Here is a 7,965-nt window from a genome sequence, read left to right as displayed (position 1 = left end):
TGATCAAAAAGGCAAGGAACGCTCCTCGACGTGTGCTTGATTGAAATTGGGACAGCCGGAGCCGTCATATTTTTCACCCCGGCTTCCCGTGCTGCTCTGCCGCTTTTTTTTCCCCGCACCCTCCCTTCGTCTGTCTCTATCTATCTCTACTTTGCTCTCGGTCTGCCTCTTTTCATTGTTACTCCTCTTTTTCATATTCCTCTCCATTTTAACACCTACATGCTTGTTAATAACCCAGATAGTATATCACACGGGGGGAAAAACGACATTTATACGCTCCGTTGGATTGTTTTTTGCAGAGATAACAGAAAAATTTGAAAAAAGGGTAAAAACTTGAAGTGAAGGAAGTGTGTAAAAGTTGAAGATCTTTAGAGAGAGTACTCCCAGATCCAACAGTTTTTATTTTGTTCTTACAACAATGTTGATATGAAGCATGATGTGCAGCAATGGGGAGCCATTCTGACTGATCAAAATACCAACTAAGGGCCACAAATCAAATAAAGAACCGGGACACTCAGGCGTTTGTGTATTGGCAAGAGCATTTGAGCGTACACAACCGTGTCTTTTTTCATTTCAAACAAGCCGGCCATGTCAAACAAGTGTGTATGTTTGCCTGTTTGAAAGGTTCATAATGGTCAAACTTTGTTGAATATTGCTCTTCAGCCAAACAACCCCACTGCGATCATCCATGTAGCACAAGGCTCTGTTATCTGCAGGGTATGAGTAAAAACGCCATGCTGAGCTGGCAGAGTGTCAGGCGGAGCGTGACCACACAGTGAGACATGTATAGATCATTTACGATATATCATCCAGAAGACAGGGCAGATGGTGATTCTGACACTTGCTCAAAACAAACAAGAAGACGATGACACCTTTGGACCTTAAACTACCTCCTCCTGTTGTTGTCTTCTGTTTGAATGCGCCAATCGTGTTCAGCTTGATTTTTTTCCAATCACAAAGAACTGGATGCAAGCTGTATGAAAGACATTTTACACAAAGTAAAAACAGATACCATGAATGTAAATGTTTTCTTTAGGTATAAAGTGTGTAAACTGCACCAATTGGAACTGAAATGTTCTTGCAAATACACACAAAATCAATCCTAACAGCAGCTCAGAGACATCAGTTACTCTAATCACCATGTGTTTGGAGAAAACCCATGCATGCATAGGGAGAACAAGTCAGAGATTGAACCCAGGACCTTCTTGATGAAAACTGCAGCACCATGCAGCCTAATCTTAAATGTAGGTTTTTACATTTACACCACAGTCTTGTAAAGCTTGGTGTATGCTGAGATTAGAACTTACTTACACGTCAATTAAAGGTTTGGACATATGAAAAGAAATGCATAAAATTGAAAATATTAATTTCCTTTATTCTAAAGAAAAGAAAAACAGCTGCTATCTTTGACTTTTGAAGATGCTTATAGTTACTAATAAGTTCCTAATAAGCTTTACCCAATTGTACTATAGTTAATATCAGGTTGGGATGTATATATTTGAATACAGATCTGTCTTTATGTACCTTTTAGAAAATGATGTGAGATAATGTTTTCACAGTAAAGAGTAAGGTAAATTAAACTGAATAATCAATAACCTACCTGCATCTACCTATAAAATATTTTTAGGTGAATATGTAGAAGTGTGTGGAGGGGTACGTTTTTTTTCAAGCAAGCAAAGCTAGAAGACATTTAAATGTATTTCAATAGCATGATTTCTATCAGTTTTAAGCATTGTGAAAGACTGGAAGAAAAATTAAGGTGTTTTTTTCCCCTCTTTATTTGCCCAGCAAATGTTCGTCAAAACATAGATAGCTCTAACACTCTGACAACATTTTCTGAACATTAACTAAAGCTGGAAGGTGTACTCCCTACACATCTGAAAGGAACACATATTTCTCTACAAACAGAAACTTTATCTTTGTTTCCAGGGGAGATCACAATGATCCAGTGCAGCCTTAAAATAGAGAATTTTAGTTTCTTACCTTGTCTGCATGAATTCCTTTGGATTTTCAGTTGTCTGTATTCGTGATCTATCTATCTATCTATCTATCTATCTATCTATCTATCTATCTATCTATCTATCTATCTATCTATCTGTCTGTCTGTCTGTCTGTCTGTCTGTCTGTCTGTCTGTCTGTCTGTCTGTCTGTCTGTCTGTCTGTCTCTATCTATCTATCTATCTATCTATCTGTCTGTCTGTCTGTCTGTCTGTCTGTCTGTCTGTCTGTCTGTCTGTCTGTCTGTCTGTCTATATCTATCTATCTATCTATCTGTCTGTCTGTCTGTCTGTCTGTCTATATCTATCTATCTATCTATCTATCTATCTATCTGTCTGTCTGTCTGTCTGTCTGTCTGTCTGTCTGTCTGTCTGTCTGTCTGTCTGTCTGTCTGTCTGTCTATCTACACTCAAAAAAAGCAAACTGGGTGTCTGTTACCTTATCTTATGTCTAACATGTAGCTTCTACTATATAAAATCATGTTTTGTGGTTGAACAGTTTTAAATCATGTAGATTTAGCATAAAATGCAACAACTTAAAATTTACTTGAATAATTTATTTTAAAACAACCTAATTCTAATGGGTTAAGATTGCAAATCAATAACACTCCAAAGCAGTAGGTGGCAGTAATGAGCACATTCCCCTCTCTTGAAGGCCACGGTCAAAGGTGAGTGAGTCCCCGACTCTGGCTGGCAGAAGGAGTAGACATTTTGAAAATAAATTTCAAGTGTGGAAGAAGGTAAGTTTAATCTTTTATCATCCATCGAACAGAAAACAATACGGCAGCAGACATGTTATAGACAGTTAGTTATTGTCCTCTTTTGCATTTTGGATTATTTATTTGTTACTGGGCGTTTTATTAGAGTGCATTAATATATCACACTGTCGCCATGCTCATAGCTAACTAAGCTTACAAGCTAGCATCCTGAGGTCGACGGCATGGTTGACAACGCGTGCGGATTCATTTACAAAATGAGCTAAGAGCTGATGCAGGCATGGCTGGTGGGGGATAATTGCCTGCGTTTGGTGAATGTAGCTGCAGCTAAAAGGCTCCAGTCACATAGGCTACATTAATAATAATAGTGGTGATGAATTTCCCCCCAATCCGAATCTTGGCTTCACGTGGAGTCCGCAGAAAGCTCGGCACTTAACAGTCATTAGCTCTAAGTTTGGAAACTACCACGGCATCTCGGCACCTTGGCGGGGTTTCTATGTCAACTCCACGTAGCATTAGCTCATCCAGCTACTAACATCAACACAGTAGTTCTTCTCACTATGGAGCTTTCCACAGTCAGATTTTATTCACTTTGTTGACAAGGGAACAAATGTGTGCTACCATAAATGTACTGTTGTGCTGTAGCCCAGCTAGGAAAGCAAATCGTTACCATATTTCAAATGAAAAAGCATTTTCAGAAATGCTTTTTCATTTTAAGAATGTGGCTGCATTGTTTGACTCATAAATGAAATTAGTAATCAATCATCCTGTTTGCATTTTAAATTTCTTCTTTAATGCTTCTCATCATTTTACTTAATTAAAATAAAAAATAAAAATACATTTGAGATTTATTTTTTGAAAATGTACCCCAGAAAATACATACCAAAAATAAATTTGAAATGTAAATTTTGAAAATGAAAAAGTATTTTCAGAAATGCTTTTTCATTTTAGGAATGTGATTGCATTGTTTGCCTCATAAATTAAATTAGTAATTAATCATCCTATTTGCATCTTGAATAAATGCACAGCACTATTTAACTTTGATTGAAATATGTACAGTGTGATTTATATCAGCCAACAAAATGTGGGCTAGCCTTGGAAATAACTTGTAAGCTGATTTAGGATTTGGTGATAGATGACAATTGTTAAACTAGTCGGTCATTTCAATGCTATGATAGTTAAATTTACTTTTGTGTACCCTTTCTGTTTAAGCTAACTGCTGAATTTAAGAGGATTACAACCATCAGTTTGCTGTCAAAGTTCTTCTCCCAGCTGGATGCTCATTCTTCAAACTTGATGAGGGTGTTTGGCAAGAAAGGCGGCGTTCAAGGAAGAAAGATAAGGAGCATCATGATACCCATCACCAAGGTATGATAATAGAATAAAATAGAAATTGTCAAACCTGTACCGATTCAATATTCTAAACTTAATGCTTGAAATTTAAAGCGGAAGTTTCAGAGGGATGGAGAGAAATAAAACTAGATGGAGAGGGGTGTAATGTACTTTTATGAAGAAGGATCTGATAAAATTTTAACCTTGGGCAGATGTGACAATGTCCACTGATGTTGCAATGGTAGGTTCTGTTTCCTGGGACCACATGCTTACATTTGACATATTTCTATGATAAAATGTCTTGCTGGTACATAAAACCAATGCACCCATGGATATTGTAAGTTCATATATCATAAAAATTGTCAATGATTTTTACATTTTGAAGAATGTATTATTTAAAGTTTTGTTTGTAAAATCTTCTACCAGTTGATTAAAATGTTTTATCTTTAATTTATTGTCCTACATACTCAGACTGACGCCATTGATGTCAAAAGAGAGTGAATCATCAAAGCCCTGTGTGTGTACCTGAATGAAGAGCCCGAGAACCTTGTGAAAGAATACATGGTATGTAATTTAGTGTGTTTAAAAATGGGACCAGTATAACATATCTTTACATGTATATCCTCTATTTCCCCCTTTTTTCTGTGAAGAACACAGATTGTGGGAGCAGTGAAGCTGCAGTGATGGAGACGACATTTGGAATATTTGTCATTCGCAAGGAAGGTGCAGAGCCAGGTGATGGACCGGAAGATGTAGGTATAGTTCTGGGTGGGCTCGTTTCCGAGCCCATCCAGAACTATACCTACATCTAATAATTCTACCAACTGGGAGCATATATAGAGAAAAATGAACTCTCCCTAGCACTGATCCCTGCGGTACTCCATAGGTAACCCTAGAGCATGAGAAAGATGTATCATTAAAGTGAACAAACTGTAAGTCAGATATATACGATTTAAACCAGTCTAGTGCTGTTCCTTGAATTCCTAGAAAATATTCAAGTCTTTCCAAAAGAACATTATGATCAAGTGTATCAAATGCAGTACTGAGATCTAACAGAACACGTACAGATAGATATAAGTCTATTATCTGAGGCCATGAGAATATCATTACGGACTATCACCCTTGCTTACAGAGAAGAAGAAAAAGAAGAATGAATTCAACCATGAACTAGGACAGGATCCTGGCGAAAGGAAAAAAAGTCTCAGGTATGAATACAGACTCCAAAACCATGCTGGAAGAGTTAATCTTGCACTTCCCCCCTTGGTTTCTGCTGCTCTTAAGCTACTTCTGACTTGTCTTTGCAAGCTGTCGGAGCAAAGGGTCACTCCTGTCAGTCAGTAGAGAGGAGGTGAGAGAGAGACACACAAACCCCAGCAACAGTTGTATGGACATGGCATTGGCCTCCGTTTCTTTAATATTAATTTTCAGACAAGTACTTTAAGATGGTTCTAATTTTAAAAACCACCTCATAAGTTTTTTTTATAGAAAGCATGGATCATAAATCTTACTCATTAAGGATCCTTGGAGATTTAAGATAAATGGAAATGCTCCTTTTGCTGAAATGTTCCCTAAAGGTGTAGTAGCAGTGTTCTGTTGCATTAATGAAACTCTCTGTCACTTAGTGCACGTACCAGTCTCTGTGTATTAGTCTATGAAAGCCATAGCAACACCTGATTGGCTCCTGCTACATCTGCATACCAAAGTGCCCTTAAACATGTAAAAAAAACTACCTGTTGTACATGGGATTTATAAAAGTTTCAACCCACAGGAAATAGCTGATCCATCATCCCCAGTGTGGAAGATTTTTTGCTCTAATTTCTTTAATACTAATGTTCTTTAAGGATTGACAGAAAACTGGCAGTCCTAGAGCAATTACAACGATACTTTGCAAAACCAAACAAAATGTATGAAAGTAGTGACTGTTGAAAGAATTTGTAGCTGTAAGGGAAGTTAAGCAGATTCTATGAGAAGAGATAATCTTTCTTAATTCTACCATAACTTACCGTCCTCTTCACTTTGTTATTTCCCTCAAAGTTTGCGGTGCTTAAATTCCAAATCTAGTAGATGACAAGTAGCAGGTGTACTCCCTACACATCTGAAAGGAACACGTATTTCTCTACAAACAGAAACTTCATCTTTGTTTCCAGGGGAGATCACAATGATCCAGTGCAGCCTCAAAAATAAAGAATTTTATAGTTTCTTACATTGTCTGCACAAATTCCTTTGGATTTTTAGGCTTCCTTATCTATCTATCTATCTATCTATCTTTCTATCTATCTATCTATCTATCTATCTATCTATCTATCTATCTATCTATCTATCTGTCTATCTGTCTATCTGTCTGTCTGTCTGTCTGTCTGTCTGTCTGTCTGTCTGTCTGTCTGTCTGTCTGTCTGTCTGTCTGTCTGTCTGTCTGTCTGTCTGTCTTTCTTATGTCCGTCCGTCTGTCCATCCATCCTCATTTCACTATCTGACTGCTTCCACCCATCAAATCTTTTCAAGGCAAAGGAGAAAAATTTGGCAGAACCTTCCAAGCTGATTGGCTAAAGTCAATCCTACGTGCCCACCTTAATACCCAGTAATCAAGGTAACAAATGAATAGCAGCAGAGACCAGAACCAAATTTTATGCTCTTGTTATGTCATCTTCAAAGATGAAATTGTGGAAGCTTGCAAAACAGATGAGAGCAGCCGCTACGGTTTGCATACATTCTGCTAGGCTGCCATGTTTGTTTGGGTTGGCTGTGGGCTTGACAACTCTTGTTTTTGTCATGGCTGTATGTCTCACCTTTAACCATAATACTGCAACGTTATTGGTCAGGGTGATTAGGTTGGACTTCAGTTAAGTTGGAGTGCTACAACATGGTTTCTTTGTGTACTAACAAACTGCTAGAATTCATCTGGTAGTAAAGGTTAACCATTCATTCCTGAAGTTTTAATTCACTAAAAAGTGCAAACAAATTATCTAACCCTGAACTTTTTCTACACAGTATGATGGATGCCTTTTTTTAATGTTGACACAATTTTAAAAAGTCCAAAATGTCTCCTTGAAAGTGAACAATGACAGTGTTCTATTTAATTTAACTTTCTGTAAAACTTTTCTTTCTCGTCAGGCTGTCTACCATCCATTGAATAATGTATGCAAATGTAGATTTGGTTTGCTGTTTCCTTTCAAGTCTTGCCAATAGACGTGCCACATTGGTGACAGAACAAAAGAAAATATGGAGTGTATCAAAGAAAGCAAAAAATGTATGCAGTCAAGGTGTCAATTTGCAAGTGACTGTCTATGCACGGTTATCAGAAGTCATTTGTAGACATGGCTGTAAAGAAAGTTTATATCAAGGAGTTTGATGGTGCTTCTGAGGAGAAAAGGAAATACAGCCTTATCTTCAGGAACACGCCCACCAAGCATGACTGTGATTAGCAGAAAGACAGACAATGCTGAGCAGTGAAATAAATTAGGCCCGAAAGAAGCCCCTAGGTTTGCTGCCGAGTGTCCGGCTGCAATATTTTAGAGCAATGGATGTAGCAAAGAAGTCCATCTTTAGGATAAAAAAAAGGGTTGTGCATGTTTAAGTGCATTAAAAGGACTGCTAGACAATAGGGTAAGAAATGCAAACCGGTTGCGTACGACGTTTCTCCAGACTGCAGGATTTGGGCCATTTAAAAGAATATGGCTGAATCAGCAACACTGCCGCCGTACTGAACCTAATCTATCGAATAGTCCTGCAGGCGGAGACTGAGTGAGAAGGAGAGGAATAAAGGAAGTGAACGAAGGGGCGAAGATGTCAAATGAGAAGAGAGGGAGAATCGAGAGATGAAACAAAAGGAGAAGGAAGAAGCAGCAGAGGGGGGATAAAGCAATAGATACAGTCCTGACAGGAACGGCCAGGAGGGAGAGAAGAGAGATGGGGAGAGACAG

General features: G+C 38.0%; 1 long non-coding RNA gene across 1 annotated transcript; it reads left to right on the top strand.

The window, feature by feature from the left end:
- Nucleotides 1-2,714: 2,714 nt before the first annotated feature.
- Nucleotides 2,715-4,814, top strand: LOC119773435. Its single transcript, XR_005279385.1, has 4 exons — nucleotides 2,715-2,737; nucleotides 3,926-4,081; nucleotides 4,517-4,609; nucleotides 4,696-4,814. It is a non-coding gene; the product is annotated as an uncharacterized LOC119773435 (long non-coding RNA).
- Nucleotides 4,815-7,965: the final 3,151 nt, after the last annotated feature.

This window comes from Cyprinodon tularosa, unplaced genomic scaffold (genome assembly GCF_016077235.1).
Source record: "Cyprinodon tularosa strain WSP-4 unplaced genomic scaffold, ASM1607723v1 ctg76, whole genome shotgun sequence".
NCBI lineage: Eukaryota > Metazoa > Chordata > Actinopteri > Cyprinodontiformes > Cyprinodontidae > Cyprinodon > Cyprinodon tularosa.
The sequence above is the reverse complement of the archived record's forward strand: the minus strand, read 5'-3'. Positions and strand labels throughout refer to the sequence as shown.